Source organism: Cyprinodon variegatus, unplaced genomic scaffold (assembly GCF_000732505.1).
Source record: "Cyprinodon variegatus isolate N-32 unplaced genomic scaffold, C_variegatus-1.0 Scaffold404, whole genome shotgun sequence".
Lineage (NCBI taxonomy): Eukaryota > Metazoa > Chordata > Actinopteri > Cyprinodontiformes > Cyprinodontidae > Cyprinodon > Cyprinodon variegatus.
In genome coordinates this window covers 494,946-519,133 of record NW_015150857.1, presented here as the reverse complement: position 1 = coordinate 519,133, position 24,188 = coordinate 494,946, and the positions used below count along the sequence as shown (strand labels likewise).

The following is a 24,188-nucleotide window of genomic DNA, read 5'->3' as shown; positions in this document are numbered from 1 at the left end:
CTGAAAAAGACAGTGGCACTTTGCTCTACAGGATGTAATTAAAATCTGATCAAGAGCCCAGCAGAGCGTGTTAACACGACTGACTAATATACCCACTGGAATACCTCCCGTGGTAATAAAGGTGCAGAAAATAAAAAGAGCAGGAAAAATGGAGCCAGTTTTACCTGTGGGATCAATGCTGAAGCTCCACTTTCCACTGATTTGGTGTGGAAATCATTTGACAGGTTCTGGGCATATGCTTGTAACATGCTGCAGTGCAAGGCCCCAAAGAGCTTTCGTGGTGATGACAAACTGATCTAATTAGCTCTCAGCTTATTGTGATCTGAGCTGCGCCTCCCTGATGGATCGGCTGCAGTCATATCCTCTGGAGACTACAGGATATTAAGCATGGGTTACTTGTCCTACATTACACTGCGTAGACCTGAGATACTGTGGCTTTGATGGTAAAGATGGAAGAAGCGAATTAAGAAACTGCAGCTTTTTTAGCTCTAGGAAAGCAGTTCTCTCTCACTACTTCTTTATGGAGCATGGTATAAAAATCACCACAGAATTTTATTGCTTTAAATTACATCTAAAGAAAATTCAGCCTTTTAGCAGATTAATGATCGTTCTGGCCACAACACAGTTTTTAACTTTTGATTGCATTTATTTATTGCAGCAAACTCAATTTGAAAAGTACAACGCAATTACAGTCTTTCAGCTGTGCTGTAAATACTTTAAATAAACACCCCTTTTACATCTTTTTTTTCAAATTTATAAAAAGTTATACCTTACCATCAAGTCCTTTTGATTTTTGATAGTAACAAAACAAACATTTTGTTTTTATTTGGTGAAATCTATTTAAAAAGTTATATTAACATTAACTGAATTATACACAGAGTGGGATATCCCTGCTCATTTAAATGGTTGCATCTAACAGCTGATGAAAAGTTTTTTTTTATTATTTCACAACAGATCAGCCTGAGGTTTTGCTCAGGTGTTTTGGAGAACCAGGTTGTTTTAATTCTGATCTTTAGCTTATTTGCTGATCCTGATTTTTTTCCTCTTCCTTTAGAAATACTCTGTGGATTCTTTAATGGCTTTTGGACAAATCAGCTGACTTACCATGATCATTAAACCACATATTGATACTTTAAACTGTGTTGGCAGGGGTCATCTCCAGCAGACACATGACTTCTTAATTCACAGACTTTTGTAACTTCACATTGGATGTTGATTTCCAAAGGAAAGGCAAAATTTGGTTTAGTTTCAAAAGAAAAAAAAAATAGTAATCTCCATTTTCTGTGCACCTTAATCTATCACAATACTGCAGGCTAACAAAGACCTTAACGACTCCCCATTCCTAAAGGGTGGAACTGTTATTTCAGTTTTGTTTTAGTCCACTTTAGAAAGCGTGGAACTCAACACTGATTCTGACATTATGAATTGAAAACGCTTCCTGGATGGGAAGCTAAACATCTTTGTACTTGGAAAACAAAGTTCAGTGGATTGTTTTTTTGGATCTTTTTGGAATGACTATGACCTGGATGACTGGGATCTTCACCAGGAATCTTCCACATTGTTTCCTTCCACTCAACTTTCCATGAATACATGGATACAGCATTCTGAGCTGCACAGAGCTTTTCTTTAAATGGAATAACTTTACTTATGGGGGGGGGACATCGCAAACAATTATCTGCTAGAAAATGTCAACATTCTCAGAAATATAACGTTACCAATCTTCTTTTTTATTGCTCTGCTGTAAACAGAGTAGTTATCTAATGTAAACCTTAAAACATGGATATAAACATAATTTAGGAAAATTGTACAAACGAGCTGGTTTTTTTGTTTTGTTTTTATTATTATTTTATCCCCTGGCAGAGGTTTTTGGAAACCTGATGGTGGTTTTTGAAAATGATTGTGAAGAAAGATGAGTTGCTTTTTAGTTTTTTCCCCCAACCAAACAAACCGGTGACTATTTTTGGCCGAATTCAAATTCAATGCCAACAGCATGCAGCCAGCTTCCCAGTTAAACAAAATTATAGGTGTTTGTGTCCAATTTTTTCACTCTAAATTTAAATTTGGCCTCAGATGTGTTTACATCCATGTGACAAGCATTTTTCAGTCCAGAAACAATAAAAAAATATATAAGCAGATGCTTGATTGGCTTTTTTAATTTTTAAGTTGTATGAACAAAAAAACTGTTTTCGCAGTATCTGAGGTGCTGGAAGATGCATTCCTGGAAGGAAATCATCCAGTTATGTAAAAAAAAAGGATGAGGCTATTCCCCTTCCAATCATACATGAACAGAGAAGAAACTTTAGTTAGATATAGTAGATATAAAATGAACAATAAAATTTTTTTTTTTCTAAAATATGATAAAAAAAAAAAGAAATCTGGTTAGGTATACATTAAGAGACCTCACATTTAACCCTACTTAAACATCTCACATCTGTGTATTACCCTAAGATCCACGGGTTTAGTACATAATTTCCATACATTTTGTAGGCGGTTTGCTCTGTTTGAAACCTTAATAATTTAGTTTTCTGCGTTTCTGACTGTGGCAATCAAAGGAAACTCCACAGTGGTTTGATAGAGCTGTCTGAGACCTTTAAAAAGATTGCAGCTTGTGAGTCTAGTAAGGGATTTAGAGAGGTCTCAAAACAACTTGTAATCAGCCACTCAATTGAAAAACAGCACAAGTGGAGGACAATCCCAGGTCTGCTCCCCTAGGCAAGTTAACCTTGAGCCAAGATGCTGAACGAAGTCTCCAAACAACCTAAAATGTGATCATGAGACCTACAGCAGGAGAGTTGTTACTGTTAATATGACAGTGATGACTGTAAAATTAGCTTAACTTTCTGAGAGGAGGAAATCATTTCAGTTACAGGATCTCACACCAGCTGTGAAGCGTAGAGTAAGAAGCATCGTGGGACGCTTTGCTGCAGCAGGGTTCATGATCATGAGTTCTATTGTTTTACCAGAGAGAAGTTAAGGAAACACTAGAACCTGGAAAATTGTGGATAAAGCTGCAGCAGAATTTTGCCCTGAAATTTTGTGCAGCAATAGCCAAAAAGTTAGCGGTAAATCTGCTAAAAACTGGATGAAGTTGAAGGAAGTCTCAGACCTTGATTTCAGTTATGTGTGGGGACTTCAAATACAGTCTATAGGCCCTTCATGCAAACACCCCTCAAACATATCACTGTTTTATGTTGATAGATTATATCTAATGCATAAAAGCATAGCTTTTATTTCACACCACTTCCCTTTTCAGAGATGATTTTAAACTCAGAAATTCAATGAGTTCTTCTGAAAGAACGGAATATTTATCAGGGTGTCAAGGGAGAAAAAAAACGACAAACTCTCAAAGGGATAAACAGCATTTCCACATATCCTCCCCGCCTGAAATGTTTTGTCTTTTTCTCTTTCTTTGTTATTAGAGAAGCTGAAAGGAACATCGTCACTAGTTGCTGAGTGACTAAATGAACTCGGGCAGCTCTGTCCCCAGTAACTGGTCCTGCTTAAAGAGCCATTGTGACTTGTCCCAGAGCGTTGCGTTCGAGCTGTGTTCCCCGTCAGAAGCGATTCTGTCTCCTCACATGCTAAAAGGAAGTTGATCACAGATGCATGCAGACAAGCTTGCTCATGAATCAACTAAGATTAGATTTATCCGTCAGACGCACACGCGTACATGCTCTTGATTTCACCCCTTGTAAACGTCCTCCTGATCCACTGTGATTCCTGTTGTCTTTCTAATTTCATCGGAGGAACCCTGCCAAGGATGTAATGAACTCTAGTCATGAAAGGCTGCGGGGGGAGGTTGTGAGACACAGCAGAGAAAAAAAGAACAGGAAGGATGCACAGACTGTTTTAAGCGAAAAGGGCCAGCCAGGTTAACAGAGCCCATTTGTGTGATTTGTGTTTGTGTGTCTCCATGAGCTGTGCGTAATGTCGTCAAGGTTTTAAATTAATCAGTGCAGTGGGTTGGATCATCTAAGCTGGTGTAATGTGTCGTCTCTTTTATTCAATTTGAGCAGTAATCTTAGAGTTCCCCACTGGCGCTGCCTTCATTAGCCCCCTGCTATAAAACTAGCTTTGCTTAGCTGCAGACAGACAGAGGCAAAGGACTGTTAAAGGATGAGTCATTAACAGGATCAGGATGATACTTAAATAAGAGAAGCTATGCAGACTAAATCTTCTCATTATTTAACATTATGCTCAAGAAGGACCTTGTTTGCATGAACAGTTTGAGCTGGGAATTAAATTGATATGGACAGTGCTACTATATTTCATTTCAAGGCCTGTTAACCAGGATTTAAAAAATTACTAGTACAAGGATTTTTCCCCTTGTGTTTGCCCCTTTTTAAGTTTTGACCCAAGACTACAGGTCTCTGTAAGGTCCCCTTCACGTCACACTACGGTCTTCATCTTGGGGGAAAATTTGAAAACCTTGTTTCATTATTAAGGCAAGTAGTTCCAAACTTTATTCTTAGTACCTGGCACATTGGTGAGTTCCTGTTAATTTCATGACAATCTTATTTCGTGACAGTGGATATCACATTTCATAAAGTTGTTACAGAATTTCCCTACAAATGGGAGAATTCTGCACCTCAGCAATCAGTTCCAACCTTTCTGTGAAGAAGATCTGTTACTCAGAGATGTGTCATAAAAAAAAAAGAGGTGAAATATTGCGACTTACCTCAGCAAAGCAGAAGTCACAGTTCTGTTGTAAAATCTCCAACCAAACTAGCAGCAGATTTCAGAGTGGCAACCCTTTCATGTCATCAGCACACATGTTATATTATAGATACATCTCCTTTCTTTAAAGCACAACTTTTGTATTTATGAAGTGCTTCTTTATCAAGTCAAAGGACCCCAAAGTGCTTCACCTTACAATCAGTCTTGATGGTGGTCGGCAAGGTGGGGAAGTGTCTTTATCCAGCTGCATCTCAAACCAAACAAACTCTTAAAGCCTGAGGGTGAAGATGAGAGAGTAGACTTTCTGCTAAATCCCCTTCTATGTAAAATATGACAGATTACTGAATTAAAGAAATTTCTAGTGTACTACATGCTATCAAACATAACAATTCCCCTCCATAACATGGAATTAAATACATTTACCTGCAATTCTTTAACTGTCTTTATTCCTCTCTTCATCAATTTATATTTTGAAATCCAAAATATTTTAAATAAATATGACTGTTGGTTTGATGTATTTTCAATCCTCAATTGCTCCAGTCTTCAGCCTCTGATGCCCTCAGAGAGCAACCGAATGAATGTATCGTTCCTTTTACAGACAGACAAAAAGTTGTTTATAGGTGAGTGACTTTAAGACAAAGACCAAACTTTACTGAAGAAGTTATATAAAATATATAATGTAATAATAATTATGATTAAAAAGTCCACATAAATAAAAGTATTTGTAGTTTCTTTCTACTGAGCTGATCAAACCAAAGATAGCTTAAGAAATATCCCAATCATCCATCCATCCATCCATCCATCCATCCATCCATCCATCCATCCATCCATCCATCCATCCATCCATCCATCCATCCATCCATCCATCCATGTCACATAATTTTCAGATATATGACTGTACTTTGTCACAATGTTTGCCTCTGTAGTTTTTCTCTACCTTTATTTCCAGAAACTACCTTGAAAAGCATTTTTTTTTTTTGTAAAATTGGTTGTTTAAAAACAATTAAACATTTCATCAAAAAACTTTTAGTCCCACTAAAAGAGGCTATGGTTTTTTGTGACTTTTTCAGGAAAGTCTGTTTTATGGCCATATGTAAGGCCTTTCTTTTCATTGAAGCAACTGGCTTTAAAATGGCCACAAAAAAAGCAGGTAAACATTACATGAACCTGGAAAATGTACTTTTTTTATCCTCAAAGTTTTAATTATATTTAGCAGTCTGCCCTTAGTTTCAAGCTGCAGGGTTTGTAATGAAAACAACTGCATGAGGTTTATTCTCAGCAACATCCTTTGATTGCAAATGTCACACTTTCGATCGTTTACAATATCGGCTTAATTGATGGAGAGATAATGGAGGAATAGCCCACGCAAGAGCATGAAATGGCTTTCTAGTCAATTATCTAATTAAAACTGAACTCTAGTAAAACGGCGTCCTTCATACCGAACAGCAATAATGCCTCAACATTTCATCCAGTCTAAAATCAAATCTGAGAGTTAAATTATCTTTTGAAATTACCAAATATACCAAAAAGTTTTAAGCATTTTATGCCAGCAAGATGTTGTTGCTTGTTTTTTTGTTTTTTTTGCCCTTTGTAATGAAAAGAAAACAAAGGTTGCTAATTCCTTATGGAGTCTCTATTGACTAAGATATCGACTTTATACAGCTCTTAAAGCCAGACATCCCTGTACTTAGGAGCACTTCACTGAATGATCTCTAGGCTTTCCCAGGCCAGGAGGGAGTTATGAACCCTTTTTATAAAAATATCACATTTGCATGCCACTGAAGGGACAATGTGTGTCAGCCTATATCAGCTCTGCAGCAGACTGGCCTTTAGAAATATCAGGGGATTTTCTGATTGAATTGCTTTATGAATGGGCCAATAACCTATGCCATATTAAAATAAATAGAAAAGGCTGTTCAGAATTGACTTATTTGAGCATTTAGCGACTAAGTACGCCATAAAGGTGCTCCGTTTTAATGGTCTCGCTTACTCCAACTTGGAAGCAAACACAGTCCTTTGATGGTACTGATCCGGATCAATCTGGGATGTAACTAAGAGCTGAGAGTAATTGGATAATGGAACCTAAACAGTAGCTAAACTGAAAGATTTAAGGAAAGGCGCCATCGCATTGAAGTTCTTAACATCACAAATGTTTTGGTGCTGCTTCTACTTCTGTCAGCAAGAGAGGAAACAATAGCTGAGGTAAAAGTCTCAGAGGGCCAATTGCTTTGGATCAGACAGTAGAGGTAACAGCAACGATCAACGAAATCTGTTGATAAAGCCAACAAAGCGCCTTTACTAAGTCTGAAAAGAGAATGATATATTGCTATGAGAAAGTATTTCTCCCTAAAAGATGTCATACTTAGATTTTTAAAATGAAGGATATCATTGATGGTGAAGACAAAATTTAACCTCAGTATAATGGAAAAGGAACTCTAAGCCTCCTGTAGCCCTTTTCAGGACTAATAGGAATTCGCTTCTTTTTGATTTTTGATTTTGATGTGACTTATTGCTTTTAGAGATGTTTTAGCCTACTTCATGATGTCTAAGGGATCTCTTGATCCTACAGGCCAACCAGTTATCAGATAAGGGTGCAGGTTGTGAAAATGAACCAAGAAAATGCAGATACTGACCATTAATGTGTGATTCAATAAGAGCCCAGTAATATTTACACAAAGAACCAGAATGGAAGGATAGATTTCTGATCCTTTTTGCCTACATCTATCAACATCTATAGCATCTCGCTGCCCATGAGTTACCACAACATTTAATTTCCCTTTGTGATTAACAAAGGATTTTTTAGTTTAATTGAATAGATTTTTCAACTCAATAAAAAAATATCAGTATTTGAAAATCAACATTTTAATTCACTTAGGTTATTGAGTTCCTATATTAAAATCCGTTTGACCACCAGACATTTAAATGTGACAATAGAGAAAAGAAATCTGCAATAAGAAAGTAATTCATCAGGATCTCAAGAAAATGTTAACTGTCCATTGGTTCAGGGTAATTAGGTAGTTTCTAAGTAAACTGGAACTGGTCTATTCACGGTGAAAGAGCTATTAATTGTCTCCTTCAATGTGCAAAGTTTGACAAACTGCCAAAGTGCCAGACTTTGCTCTTTGGCCAGAGAAAACCAAAATAGAAAATATCTGGCCATTATTAAAAGTGCTGCAATCCAACCACAGTGGCAGAGGGATGGTTTAGGAAATTTATTTTGATTTCACAGGAGCTGAGCCAATAACAATGAAACTATCCACAAGTTTTCCAGAGTCAAACCTTAAGCCATCTGTCAGACATCTGAGTCTTCGTAGAGAGAACAGGGATTGTATTCAAAGCACCGGAGTAATCCAACAGCAGAGTGTCGAACAAATGGAAAAAAAAAAAAGGAATTATGTCTTACAATTTGGCCAGGCCAAATTCTAGGCCACAAGCTGATTGCAAAGCTTTAGGGAGGATGAGAGGCGAATAATTGTGTGAACAAGTGCCACAGATTGCTGTTAACTGAAGCCTGGATGGAAAAAAACAGTTCCAATTTCTTCTCAAAGTTTAAAAAAAATACTTTACTTTTTTTTTTTTTTGCTACTGGGGGATTTTGCAAGCTATTGAACCAGGTGTTGATGATAGTTTTTACATTCTGCTTGTAAATTTAGTTTTTTATTAGGAAAAAAAAAGGAAGAACAAAGAGCTTCAATGATTCTAAATGCCTTTAGGGTCCCTGGTCCTCTGTCCAGCTTCATCTCAATCAGCTTTAAATCCAGACTTTGACTTGACCCCAATTAAACCTTTTTGGGGTTGTTATTTAGCCAGTCAGGGTCGGAATTGCTGTGGTGATTCGGATCCTTACTCTGCTGATCTATCCTGAAGTATTTGAGGTTCAGATCTCTAACTGCTAGCATTTTCTGATAAAAAGCTAGATTTTTGGTTCAATCAGCTAGTAGAGCAACACCAGACCTCCATGTCTGACTATCAGTACTGTTCTTGAATGCTGCTTTAGTTTTACATCACATGCAAACCTTTTTGAAGCTCCACTTTTGTCTGATCTGCCCACAGAAGGTTGATCCAAATTTTTGCAGGATTATCAGAGTTTTTTTGTTTTTTTTTGTCTCTTTCTTAATACTGAATCCTGCTGAGATAGTTATTGTTTTTCTTTCTTGGGGACTTCCTAAGTGAGTTGTTGATGAGCTGTTTGTGTAATAGACCAGCTCACCTGAAAGGGTTCACCAGTATTCATTGTTTCTCCATTTATAAATCACAAAGGGTTAGGGATCCAACTCCATAAGAAAGGACTCATGAACCCTTTCCATCATGTTGTTAACCTTTTTATAGATAAATGTCAGGTTTATGTATTTAGAATTAATAAAGTATAGTTACTCATAATTTATTCTAATGTGTGTATTTATCATTTTATTATTTAAATTTCATAATAATCAGGGTACCTTTAGGCAATCCAAAGATTCAAATGTATCTATTTGAAATAAACACACTCATTAGTAATTATTTTGAGTAAGCATATACTAGATGCATAAACCCGATGTGTATGTATTTCAAATAAATAAGATTTATTATAAAATAAATATGTATTATTAAGATTCTTTGATAGGTTTTTGTTAAATTCATTTTAAAAAGTAAACAGGAATTAGTTATGTATAAAAAATTAGATAAATCGTGAAATTTGGATGAAATTGTTTTGTGTTGAGTATAACATTAGCTGCAGATTAGCTACTGGTTTGGAAATATGTTACTGTGTTATAAATTAAAACCTTATTTGCAATTTTTTATTTTTTTTTTATACATATTTACCTAACTACTCTGACATCACATATAAATGATAAATGACACAGTGCTTAACCCTAGGTGGGTTATGCTGATCGTGCCTAACCACCATGGGCAGTTCTGGTACAGTGGCCAATGGGGGGCCAGTGTCCCTATAGAACTGGTCCCTTTACCAAAGACTTAATGCAGAATAAAATAATGATTAATAAATTATGATAACCACAATGCATAAGTGCCTTCGACTAATCTATTTTTTTTTTTGAACAATTTTATTTAATTCATTATTTTAAAATTACGTTGTTGCACTTTTAACTTTAGTCATCTTGAGATTCCAAAGCTGAAGATGACTCTTTTGTTCACATAACCAGAAATTACATTTTTGCCATTTTTTTTCCTTTATTTGCTTCATTCTTTTGCTTGGTGCCCCCATAAAAAAAAACTGCCCACCCTGGTAAATTTAGTCTAGAACCGCCTCTGCCCACCGGGGTCGTTGGAAGCGGGTGCCCCCTCCTCCCTCCCTCCCTCCCCCCCTGCTGTCCACTGAGGACGCAGCCATGCCGCGCTGTGACGCTCCGCAGCCAGGCTGCAGCTGCTGCTGCTGCAGGCGCCTCTCATCATCCGTCTTCAGCGCCTGACGCACAGGGGATGCGCCATGAGTAACTCCCCGCGCTCCTCACCGGCACCTGGCTGCGAGAGAAGCGTGCAGAAAGCGGAGCTCAGCAGCCGCAGATCTTGACTTCATAGATTGTGGTTAGGAAAACAGATAACGGGCTCCTGGCATCTCCAATCACTTTGAGCGGTGCTGGAGTCTGCAGCTCTCTGGAAGTAAATGTGAGAGGAACTGGACTCTCTAACAGGTTGTTCAGATATTCTTCACTCTAAAAGGTAAGCTCTGTTAAATTATGGCTTATGGCTTAATGGGAGAATATGTAAATAACCTATAAAAATCTTTTAAAACATTATTGATCATGTTGTTATTTTTTTTTTTTTATTTAAATGTAAGGACCTGTACAGTTCTTGCATAAGGTGCTCATTAAATAGAGGTTGAGTAATTGATCAGCATGAGAGGAAGGAAAGGGAAAATAAAGTAGAATGATTTTTTTAATTAAACAAGCATATACTGCACTAATGTGATTATACTGAGGTACAAACCTTCATAATTAGTAAATATGAGCAGATATATTATTCGTATTATAGGAACTGACATACTAAATGTGCAGCAGAAGGAAAGCTCAATGCAGAGCTGATAAATGACTTGATAGTGATAAATGATGGGATGCACTCTGCATCCTAATGAAGACAGATCCACGTAGGTGACTCTCTGCCCCTCACCTTGGCTCAGTCCAGCTCAGCTACTCTAGCTGCCGGGGTCGGAGGTGTCTCTTGACATCATGGTTAAATGTGATCTCATCCCCCCTTTCTCTCCTCCTTTACAGGGGCTCTAGGAGCACAACCAAGGATGCTATTTCCCAGATGGTGACTTCGAAAGGTAAAATCTGCCGGTGCATGAGTGATAACTCTTTTTAATGCATTGTCAAAGTTGCAGTTGAAAGCTGGATACATTGATTAATGTTGTTTTTGTTTTGTCTGCTGCCTTGGGGGTTATGTTTTGGGCTAACCGTGTAATAGAAGGTGCTTCTGCACTCATATCAGCCCAAATCTATACATCTGCTTTTTGCTCTTGGTGTTTCCTATGCTTTAAGTTGTGACTTCAAAACAGAATGATCCATCATAAACTAAACTTTGAGCAATAATCAAAAACTAATTTTAATGTCTAAACAACTAAGATCACTCTAATCTTGCGGGAATTAAAAGATGAGTAATTCAAGGCAAGGAGTTTGAAAATGAATGCTCTCACTTGTCATCAGAGTTTTTTCTCATTCCTCCTGGATTTGTCCCCCTGTGCTCTGGCAGCAGGTGCTCTGGCAGCAGGTGTATCTGTCCTAGATGTGGAGCTGGATCTGTTCCTCTCCTCACACGCTGACATCAGTGCTCTCAGCGGCGGATGAGGCAGAACAAGGCGAGATTTTACTACCTGGCTAAATTGCCCCAGTGATGGAAAAATATTGTTCAAGGAACAAAGCTTGAATAATTGAAAGCTGCAGGATTTAAATTTTGCAGGGCTTCACTGTGATTTCCAGTAAAGAAGTTGGCCACCTTAACAAAATATTCATATCATTTAGGGATGGATATATCAGGTACTGCCGTCGCCTCTTGCTCTCGTAGTCAGGCTGTATGTTCTCGTCATCCCGTCTGTCATTGGTTGTAAAATCCTTTCTTTTGAAAGGAACTAACTGGGATTTCATCAATATTTTTTAGGCATAGAGTATTTACTTAGAACTTCAAAACAATAATGTTAAGCCCTTCTTTAAAACAGAAAAGCAACAATTATTCCACCATGCCTGCTAGAGTAATACATAGATCATAGTTTTAAAGAAAAATACAATGTGTCCTCTCTGTTTTTTGGACTGTGATGAACGCAGTGAGGCAAGCAGCTTAAAAGTAGGGAAAACAAAATTGTGAGAAAATAAATCATTGGAAAACTTTTTTCCTTGTCATATAAATGTTTTTATTGTCTCTGTCACTCCCCTGCCCCCTGCCCTCTCTTCCTTAAATCCTTCCCTTTGTCATTCTTTAATTCTATCCTCTGTCCTTTTTCCCTTTATTCCTTCTCTTTATTGTTTTCTCTCTTCTTTTTATCCCCCTGTTATTTTGGCCCTCCACATTGCTTATGTCATTCCCAGTACGCTCACTTCCTTCCTATCACCACTCCATTTGTCCTCCCTTATCTTCCTCCCAGTGTACCTGTTCTGATTTTGCTTCATTTTATGTGTCCTTTTTATACCCTTCCTTCTTTTCTTCCTTCCTTCCATCAAGAAAGGAAGCAGTCTAAGCTCCCCTTAAACCAGGCATGCCCAAAGTCGGTCCTCAAGGGCCTCTTTCCTGCAGGTTTTAGAGGTTTCTCTGCTCCAGCACAGCTGATTTTAATTCAAAGCTGATTAACAGGCTTTTGCTCAAATGCAATCATCATAATCAGCTTTGCTAAAGCAGGGAAACCTCTAAAACCTGCAGGACAGCAACCCTTGAGGGCTGCCTGCCTTAAACACTAGAGCTAAGAGTGCTAAAAGTTATTGTTAAGCAGCAAAACATATATGAAACTACCTGCTTAGACATATTATTGGTTTTCATCTATAGGGGTCAATGTTCTCTTGTCTTGCTATTAACTCCACGACTTCTTAATCTCCTGGTCGGATCACAGTGGCTAGAGGGAGAATGGCTCCTTCCGAATTGTAGCTCCTACCTCTTGTTTGTTGCTCCTATCCGTTCAACATCTTATAAATAAATACATAAAAAAATAAAATACATATTCTAAAATAAGCATGCACAAAGAACTATGTTAATCTGCAAGCAAATCTAGACATAAATCCAGAGTTTACTTATGCCAGACGTCCACACTGGCAGTTTAGTCTATTCTTTCAGACTTTAAAAATCTTTTTTGGTAAATTATTTAATTTCAACCATAAGGCAACTAAAGGTTTTAATTCATATTCCAATTTCAACCTTTTTATATGTAAATGTAGATACCCTGTATACAGCTTTTTTCCTTACTGGTCTATATACGTTTGCTAGTGAACTTCTGAAACCCACACACAAAGAAGTTTAGACCGGAAGTTTTGGACATTTCTTCATCTACTACATATTATATGTGGGGAATAATAGAGACGTAAAGATGCATTACACTGAACACAAACACAGCAAATGTTCCTCATGGGTTGCCTGTCATTGATAGCTCGACATTTTGCTTTTCCACACAATCTGTATTGACAACAGCAACAGCGCTGTGAAATTATGCCCAGCTCAATTAAACCGCCTCAGTAAATAGCGGGAGCCTCTATCTGCTTGCTGGTTCCTGTTGTCAGTTCAATTAAACTTGGCTGATCACGATTTTATCTAGTGGGTCGTCAGCAACAGACCAATCAACGATAACAATTTGTCCTGAAGTGAAAATGTCCTCCCCTGCAGGAGCAGCTGGTCTTTGTCAACTTTACCAGAATTTTGTATAGGTAGACATGGCAGATGTTTGAATATGATAGATAGTAATTTGTATTTATTTGTTTTGTCTGTAAAATAAAAAAGTTTATTACTGATTTTGAGTCATTGATAAAGTTGGGTAGTCTTCACCTTTGAAAAATGAAAAAACCTGGGGAATATTAATAAAATATTAATAAAAGAGAAAAAGTAGGAACTATATATTTACATGAGAATATTGTTTAAAAAAACATCTAACAAAAGACTAAATGTTCTTAGTAGGGAACATGTAATTTAGACACAAAGTATCTATGGGAAGGAGCACAATTCTTATATTCCCAAAACAGAAAAAGGAGCCGTAAAAATCATAAAAGATAAATAGGCCTGCTGTGAGCAACTGAACATGACATTAATCAACCAAAGCTACTGGTGGTTAATTTGTACAAACAGATCTTTTTTGTCATAATTTCAGTGTTTGCTTCATGATTAGCACAGAAACAGCTTATGTTGCCAAATTAATTATGAATGTGTGTTTGGAAACAAACTGCATCCACGGCAATGTGCCCTGCTGATCATACATGTAATAAAACATGTTTCCGTTTCCTTCTTGTTTATATTCACACACCCACCTTTATAGCCCCAAAAGGTGTCAAAGCCAGTCTGATTGTGTCTTTATTATTTTCCCTACATCTGTGGAAATTCTGGGCTTTTATGTTTTTTTTTACTGCTTCAAAAATCTTCACTGAATTGATGTGGAAATAAAAATACTGCCTGTTTTCTTTGCCTTTAAGTTTGTTGTTAAGTTAGAAAAAGGCCTCATTAAATACCTCAGGTAATCTTGCATGTCACTATGTCGCTGTTAAAAGTATTCTGGTTTGTTTGAGCAATCTTTTATTTGGCATAAATCTGCATCATATGCATTGATTGGAACATGTCCTTAACATAACAGACAATTAATTGTCTCCTGAATGCTACTTAACAAAGGGATTACATGAAAATCACTCCTTCCAACTGCATTATTCGGATTCAGTGTCGAAGCATTCAAAGGAAATGGCGGTCCTTGCTGCTGCTGTACAGGACTCTTGCTTTTTTCAGCCAGCTAACTGGCAGTCTGCAGCAACATGTGGGATAAGAAATTAGTAAAAAGGATTGTTTTCCTTTGTGGTTTTATACTATATTGTTTTAAAGGCAACAATGTTTTTGTTTTCTCATATATTTTTTGAGATATCTCATATGTTAGTAGTTTCTGTATTTTTAGTCTCTTTACTGCAAGGTTAATAGAGATGACACAGTTCTCATCTAATAAGCTGATATATTTTTTCTTTCTGCTTTCCTATTTTTTACTAGAATGTTGTCATATCCCAGTGCATACTCGAGTTTTCCAATTAAATGGTTTATTTTGAAGCTCCTCTAATTTGCATGGCTCATTCAGGGACCATCTGGGAGAAGAACCCTCCTAATTTCAGAGCCCAAATCAACATCCCACATAAAGCGTATGAGAGAGGCCATGTTCTTTTTTTCTTTTTTTCTTCTTCTACCCCCTCACTGTTTGATTCATTTGTGTTTGTGTGTGAGAGCTTCATGTGAGGTATTGTGAATGCAGCTGACTGCTGCAAGGATTGTTTCATTTCCCACAGAGAAAACGAATTAAATTATGACACCTTTCTCTGCTGCCTCTCATCTGCAGCTTTTCACTCTGTCGAGAGATGACAAAGCCGCTAAATATAGGACCACAAGTGGAGTGTGAAACCTCTCCACCTCACTTTGCGTTTATGTGGGTATATGGCAGGTTATCACAAAAACAAGAGGTTTCTATGATAATCTGGACAAAGGTTTAATCGTCTCTCAAAGCAATGCGATGTGCGTTTTTGGAGTAAAAAAAGATGTTAATAGTTTCATGTCAGTATATTTACTTTTGCACAGTGCGCAGAGAGGACTGTAGAAATAAAACCAACAGAAATGTTGACAGAGATGGATTTCTTTAATATCAGGAGTGTCTTATTAAAAACAAAGTCATACACAAAAAGTACTCTGTTTGGTAACTCGGAAAAACTCTTAGTTGCAGTAATGATCTAGAAAAAAGTTGGAATGCTTCATTGTTTCAAATAGTAATTATACCCTCATTAAACAGTGAATGAATTGAATTTGTCTACTGTAAGACAAACCCAGGGAGACAGAGATGTTTCATACCACCTTTAATTATTCTAAAGGGCACTAGCGTTTGTTCAATTGATGTTCTGTTCACTTTTTTTTTTTTTTTTTTTATAAATTATTGAGTACTTAATTAAACTTTAAAGGGCAATACTTTTTTGCATAAGAAAGCAGAACAATTCTTTATGCTTTTTCTGTAAAGAAAATGCAATTTGTCCCCCTTACAGACTCCTTTTCCTCTATATATGCTTTTCTTTTTGCTTACGCTTACATGTTTCAGTTAGATAACCTATGTACAGTAAAGATACTGTTAGGGTCTCTGGGGTTTTGCTTTTTTTCTGGTGTGAGTGAGCTTCCTGTTACAGAGAGGATCTTTGCTGGTATCTGGGGTGACCAATGTTGCTGCACACTTGAGAACACTTCTCCATCAAGATGACTAGTGTGTTTATAAGCAGGCGAAGGATAATCTATCTTCGCCGGATGATTACCCCTGATGGTATTCTATCCAAAGACAAGGAATATCTCCGTTGTTGAAAATAATCTTCAGCTGAATGGCTTTAATGTGGATTCTGTTATTGTTCCACACAACTTTGTGGAAAAGGTTATACCTTTGTTCTCTGTGTGATTCTGCATGTGGGTCAAAAAGCAACCAACAAACATGACAAATGCAAAAATGTTTTTAAAGGAGTGGGTAATAAGTAGTTAAGAGCTTTCCTAATTAAATTGTCCTTATGTCAAAAGTTAATTGCACCATAATAACCTACAGCTAGGGTTACAGATTATTTGCACCAATCTTTGTGGCACCAGGAACCTGTGATAATAAGCACTGGGTCCCTCCCTGACAAAAACACCAGACCTCATTTAGATGTTGTTCTTTTTGGCTAAATCTGGTCGGTCCGTCATAGTCTTGATTTAATCCGGAAATATTTGTTAAAAATTTGGGGTGTGTTTGATCAGTCTGATTTTGTCCCACTTTAGTCCAATAACAGACATTGCAATCCCAGTTTCCAAAATCTTTTCAATGATCTGAAAATTACATATTTTCCTTCTGTTTTTTTATGCAGAGAGCAGAACTCGTGCTTCCATCAATGGCAAGGTATTCTTGTTCCCTTAAGAAGCAAAACAGATGCAAGCCATCATTCTCATGTTGGTTGTTGCTGACACTTTCATGAACATAATTTTATGCCAGCCCAGAGGAAATTCATGTCGTACCACAGTTATTCATTTGATTCTGAATTATTTATACAAAGGGGCCCTCAGGAGCAACAAATAAGGAGGTTGAGTTGAGAAAACCATTTGGGCAATACTTGAGGAGTGGGATAAATAGTGGAGATCTCATATTAGTATGCCCCTGATCTTAATTATGTCTTGGTAATTGTGAAGGAAAATTAAAGAAATTAACATGAGAAGAATCTGATAGTTTTTTAAAAGATGGCTCAAGTAGCCTTTATCTGAGAGTAAATTAACATAACATTGGGATGGGTGAGAGAGGGGGAAGACATGCAACAAAGGTCGACAGGCCAGGATTCAAACCTGCTACGGCTGCATCAAGGCCCCTGCACCACCACTGAGAACCAAACAACTAATGAGAGACACAACTATTTATACTTCTATAGAAACATTGCTGAGATCATGCTTCCAAGTTGGGTTATTAAATTGAGACATATTTGGAAATGGAACAATTTGAATGCATTTTCTCTTAGAAAAGAAACAGCTGTTGGAAAATTTAGAGAAGTCACACAATACCCTCTGTAAGATGTATTTCTAAGGAGAGAAATTTGAGAAGAATGAAAAAGAAACAAATTGGTGCCCATTTATATCTAGGGAATCTCAATGTGACGGAAAGGATCTCCTGCAGTGGTTTGGATGCTCAGACTGACTGAAGACACTGTTATATGACAATCTGATGAAAAGTGTACTCAGGGTGGTCTGTTTAATTTAATTTCATGAATAATGGTTGTGTGTAAAATCATCTTTAGGGGATCTAAAGAGCTCCACAAACAAAGTTGGCTTCTTTTTTTTTTATCAGCTTTTTGAGCTTCAATAAGTTGGTTCCTCTGATTCTATTACCCCAACAGATATGAGAAGAGATCACACTCTGCACAACAGTTAAAAAAGATGTGCAGCATCCAGCTGCAAACACTGGCCTAGCAGGGCCATTGATTTTAACTTTAAACAACTTCCCTACTCCTTGGATGTCAACAGCTGTGGCAGGTGCTGCCATACTCCCATATGCTGTTTGAGCCTCCACTTTAACGAGTCTTCATCTGTATTCCCTGTGCAGGAGAAACACAATATTCAGTTTGATATTTTATACAGTTAAAAGAAATGATAGACTGCATGGTGACAGTTTTCAGCACTGTTCCCTTGCAGTAAGGATGTTATGGATTTATATCCCAACCTGAGATTCTCTGCATTGAGGATTTCAGGTGAAACAAATATCCTTAATTTATCATTATTAAATGTGTTTAGGTGTAAATGTATGTGGTCATGGTTGACTTTCCTGTGTTTAATTTGGTTTCTATGTACTTTCTCTCAACAGCTAGCAATTTTGTTGAAAGGGAATCTCAAGTGTTTAATAAGAAAAAAACATTTAAAATGTTTTATATGGCTTTTTTCTCACTGTCAAGAACAATTGTGCTTCAATAACACACTGGAAAACAATCTAGAAATCAGGGAAAGTGTTCTCAAATCAAGTGAATTTACTCTTAATTTGAGTAGGTAAATTGCATGATTTTCCAACGGAATTAATATTTTTACTCTTAGAATAAGACAATTAGATAATACAAAAAATGCACCCATTTTAAGAAAAAATTACTTATTTAGATTACAATTTTTTGCAGTGCAGAATCAACTTTGAAAGTCAAGATTGCTTTGCACAAATAAGGAATTTGACTTCAGTTTTTCAATCAAGATTAAAGGCTTAAAACAACAACAAAAAGTGTCAATGTGGGGGTGGAGGTTGGTTGAGGACGCAAATGCAGAGATGAGGGAGGCAGAGATGAGTTCTTGTAGGTTTAATGAAGTTAATGGTAACAGAAACAAAATCCAAGAAATCAGCCAAAAACACACATGGGGAGCCAAGTAGGCAGGAAACCAGCAATGAAGAACTGCACAGGGAGAGTGTATATGGAAAACAAAACAAAGACTGGGGTAATCAGCTGATATGGAGCAGGTGTGGATGGAAGTGACTAGAAGGGAGCTAGGCGAAAGGAACAAGGGGGCAGCAGAGAGTAACTATAGACTGCTTAAATATAACACAAAATTGAAAATAAACCAAAGATCAACGAAACAGAATTACTTAGGTAATGAAAACTAAAAACTCAAAGTCCCAAAAGGGGAGAACCATAACAAAAAGTATGTATTATGCCTTTTTAAACGGGGGAAGCATAGAATAAAAGAAAAATTTTAAATCACATAGATTTTTCTGTGACCTCTCAAATTGGGTGGATTTCAAATAAAACCTTGCCAACTTTTCCAGGTCAGATTTTTGAAGCTGTTTGCCTGTTTTTTTTTTTTTTTTTTCAAACTTGTGTTTTCAGTTTGATCTGTTAACATGGGACCCACTTAAGCTAATCCATAAACTATGTTCAGAAGGCTCAGAAACACTGCAGATGAAGTGCATCCTCCACTCTGTGTCATGTGGTGTCTTTGTCTCTCCATTCTGTTGGAAATTCTCGAATTTGAGCCTTCACCTAACTTCCTGCTTTAATCGCATAATCTGTTGGCATGTTTGTCAAACTCCATTATTGTTGTTTCTGAAATGGTTCCATCGCTCTGTCTTTTTTGCTGAACATCAAGGAAGACCATATATATTTGGTTAACTGGTAAATCTACACAGGTTCTATATTTAAACCAAATAGGATAATGATTTATGGGATTTTACAATTGAAAGGAAAGCAAAGAGAAGAACTGAACAGTAATAAAAAAAAAGGGGGGAGTAAAGAGAGAGTAATAGGGATTAGCAATGACATCATGTTGTGTTTATCATTTTGTATGGTGATGCAATGGAGAGTACCGCATGGTGGGCTTGTAGGGACTGGAGGCATGCATGCTCATTTAAACTCTGTGACATTGCATTTTTATCTCTCATTATTTACACTATCTGTATAAACAGAGTTATGTGTATAGACATAAGGGGGAATCATTGCTTTAATTAACACATTTTTTAATGAACAGACATAACTGTTTAGTGGGAGCTGTGGAAGAGCAGATCACGTCTAGTTTTTTATTGGTTTGATGTTATAATCTATTCTTAGATATGTTTTCATTAGCTGTTAATGGAAAATAATTATGTATAACAGAAATAAACAGTTAAAAAAACATCAGTTTGTGTAAAATGATATGATATCTGAACTTTTATTATTTACATATTCATAGGATTGAATTGAGGTGCACATTTACATATAATCCTACTATTTATCATTTATTATCATCTATACCATGAGTCCAGTTACACATATAAACACATTTAATTGATTTCATGTTAGTGTCTAAAGCATCTCTTGTAATCTAACAATTAAGTAGAAAAAACAATCATTATTTCTTTGATGTTATGAATCTTGATAGTGTATGACTAATTAACAGCTAGTAGCAATAAAAACAATGCTTCCTTTTTAATAATTATTATTATTTTTATAGCTCCTGAGGTGTTAAGGATATTATCTTTAGTGGTGGCTTTTAACCCTGCAAGTTACAGGAGTTTCAGGTTTTCCTACATCCCCCTCCCCTCTGAAAGTTTGTGTATTGTCTCCACCTTGCCAACCGTCACTGTTGTAATGTAAATAGCCCCTGTTACAAGCCCGAGTATTGTACATGTAATTGGAGAAAGGCTGGACCAAGCATCAATAAGACCATTCCTGCCATTTCAGGGTTTTTTTCCAACTCGTTTTAAATGCAGAGAACTTTTATGATCTCTGCAATTAAAATGTGTTATTCAATGTAATAATAATCATAATAATTCAAATAAAAATATGAACTCCGTTTCTGATTATTTTATGCTAGTTGCTGCTTTCCACTTTCTAGCAATAATGCCATTATAAATAAACATTTCTTATAAAATTTGAAAAATGTAATTTCTATAGTCCCTCTTTAAATCAATATCAACAAAATTTGGTCAATTTAAGGCAACTCAGGAACAGTAGTTTTTGCCTCTTGGTAGAATGGGCAGACTGCTGCACAGTTGAATATTTATCTGCATATATTATATTTCATCTCTACCTACCCACCTGTTAGGTTTATTTATACTTAAATAATTATAAAATAGCTGTAAATATCCATATGTTAGTGTGAAGTTTTTCATTTTTTTAAATATTTAAATGTTTTTTTTTTTTACATTGGATTGAAAAACTATGACTTAAACATTGCAGCTTTTTTTTACACTGCTTCTCCTGGTATTTTTTTATTTATTTTTTTCCCAGCAGCAAAGCAGGGCACAGTGCGTTCTTGCAGTGACGTCAGTTTCAAGTTGAATATTGGATATTCAGACACTGTACAGTCAGCTGCATCTGGCTCACAGGCGATCCGATTCAGGATCCCTAATTTGGGATATCAGTTCTTTTTTGCTGCCTGTTTTCTGTGGTTCACATTAAAATTTCCCTCAATTCGATCATCTGTATGATGCTGCTGACTCCGCAGATGTCATGATCTGATGATCACGCTGATGACTGGCTTAATTACTCATTTCATTCACCCGCCTACCTACACCCAGTTTCTCATCACTGTTTCTATTTAACGAGTCCTCTAACCAGTCATCAATGCCAGATTATTCTCGAGTCAGTAATGAGAGTGTTTCAGGGCTACCTTGGTGTTTCTGATTACCTGATCCTGACCTGTTCTGCCTCTCAACCACTAAGTCTTCCTGTTCTCATCTGATCTATTTGTCTGACCTGTCTTGGGACTGGATTCTGCCTGTTTGCTGAACTTGGGGCTGCTTCCTGTCACCTATCTGGATTTCCCTTCGGGAACTCTTCAGACTTCTGATCTCCTGATGTCTTCTAGTTTTTTGTATTTTTTTTTATTTTATGCCTCAGTTGCCACCTTTAATTATTCAATCTGCAAGAATCCACTTCAGCTTCCATCTCTGCATTTGGGTCCTCCAAAACCTCCACTCAACCTGACAGCAAGAGTTCGAAGAAAATCCTCATACCTATCAGACTTCCAGTGTCAAGTTAACCGGATTATTGGGTCTGGTGTCTGATCTTCCTCAAAGATGGACCATATGTCAAAGCCATTTCAAAACTGTGGATATCACTATTACTCCACAATTTTTTTTCACCACTGTTTTTCCTTCCACTTAATGTTCCATCAGCATTAGAACTTTGTGAACAGTCAAAATTTTAGCAGGTATATATTATGCCCCACCTACCTTGGAAATTAGGCAGCAGGGTGACAGAGCATTTGTTTATTACCTTTAATCAATAAAAATATGCCTCTTATAACCAGTCGGCACATCATATAACCCAATATATCTTATATTTTCTGGAAAATATCCAAAACATTCGAGTGTAATATTTTTTTTTAAACACATAAATGAAAGCTGAATTGAAAATTAATTAATTTTAAAGATCATGAAGGGCATGCAAGACTGCATTTGTAGTAGCATTAAGAGGGGGAGATGTTTTTGTTTAAATCAAGGACTTGTTATAATTAATCGTTGCTCCTCAGCTGAGAATTCTCAGCGTGTTTTAGGTAATCAAGTTGAACAGTAGAACAACAAAATTGCCCTGCGTTGTAATTGTTATAATGGGAGCATTAAAATTAATCATTGTGCCTGAGGTGAGCCACATGAATTATTCTGCATTAATGTGAAAATCATTTGTTTTACATGCTGATTTAGCAGGTCGTCCTCTACAAATGCGTTTGTGTTGGGGTTCTGAGCTATGAATTATGTGTAATTGATGCATCTCTGTCATTCTTTGAAAAAGGATGACAGAGATATAAATGTAGTCTGCTTTAAATTCTTTACCCTTTTTTTTCCCATATTCTACATCACATCTACAAACTTTGATTTGTTTTACTGGGAGTTTCTGTGATAGTGTAACTCAAAATGATGCAAGATTGTGAAAAGGTGAGCAATTATTTGCAGTTTTTAAATTTTGGGGGATTATACAGTAAGCCCTTGTTGTATTAGTTGTATTAGGAGAGACTGAAGTTTCTCTACAGAACAACCCAACACTTCTTCAGTTGTTTGGAGTTTGACTCTGCAAATTGATTTAAAACCCAAAACATCGTGATTGTTTTAGAATGTTTTAGATCAAAGCTTATTTTTGTGTTTCAATGGTCTAGTCAAATCCCAGACCTGTATCCAAACTGAGAATCAGCAGCAGGGCTTCATGCTCACAGACAGTCACCATACAATCGTACTGAGCTTGAGATTTTTTGGAGAAAAAAAAGCATAATCAAAGATTGAATCCTTTGGTTTTGTAAAGCTGATATAAACATTTTCCAAAAGATCTGAACCTGCAACAAAAAGTGGTTCTAAAAATTATTACTCATGTGTCTAAATTTGTCTTTGGGTTAAAAATTAGAATGAAAATAATCCACATGATTTTAAAGGCAACAAGTTATTTTTAATGAATGTTAAACAAGGAAATCTTATCTAGGTTAATCTGTTAATCAGATTAATCAAAATTAATCAACTTTTATAATAATCATCAACTAATTCAAGCATTAAATAACAATCCCTGCCTAGAGCAGGACATATGAACTTTAAGAGTCAACGTTTACCTAAACTTCATAGTAATATTTCTAAGGTTTATTTTAGATATTGTCATTTTCAAATATCTATAAAGATAAATATGATTGAAAAAGAGGAGCAACAGGATAAAATATAATGTAGATTCAGCTCTCTGGTCAGTTGTGTTTTCTTTTAGAAGAGGCTAAAGCGTTCCTCATGTGATCCTTGAGGCCCCTGAAGGCACTGTGTTGGTGACCCCTGGCCTAGAGTATACAGACTCTAAAACATGCCATTTGCAAAAAAACAAAAAACAAAAAAACAACTGACTCAGAGCAGTAATTTTAGCAAAAGATTTTAGCCAAATCTGAACAGGCTGTTCAGATCTGATCCAGAATACTGATCATTTGAAAGTTAAATTTTCCTGTATAATAAAACTACTGACCAGAAAACACTGGTTGATAACTTTAATAGAATTTATCTTAAGCCCCAATGGTTTTTGGGAAGGACTGAGGCCTGTATTTTATTCTTTTTATTAAAGTAAATATGGTTGCCCTGTTAGGTTTTTGTTTTCTGGTCAGTTTTCAGTGACAGGATGTGTTAGGTTCTCACTAGTTTCTGCTATAGCTGTGAGATTTAGCTGGAGTCATCGTTTTGAAGCATTTAGAACTTAGAGGTCATATTTGGCTAATCTTTTTTTACCCTAATGCGTGTTATTAAATTTAGTTTTTTATTAGAATTATATGATTAATTGTTCCAGATGCAACACAAAGATTTAAACAGGTATTGATCTAAAATAGATTTTTTTTCTTTTTGTTCTTAATATCCCTTTGTGAAGAGTAATCTGTTCCGTTAAAGGTTAAATCTCCATCCATCCATC

The 24,188-nt window shown here is 36.4% G+C and overlaps 1 protein-coding gene across 1 annotated transcript in view; it reads left to right on the top strand.

Annotated features, from left to right (window-relative positions):
- Positions 1-10,040: 10,040 nt before the first annotated feature.
- The window catches only part of LOC107093031 (protein FAM163A-like), a 26,310-nt gene continuing 12,162 nt past the window's right edge, over positions 10,041-24,188 (top strand). The window contains exons 1-2 of the mRNA XM_015387831.1: positions 10,041-10,338; positions 10,890-10,942. The gene's annotated coding sequence lies outside the window, so the exon portion shown is untranslated. The remainder of the gene's footprint in view (positions 10,339-10,889; positions 10,943-24,188) is intronic.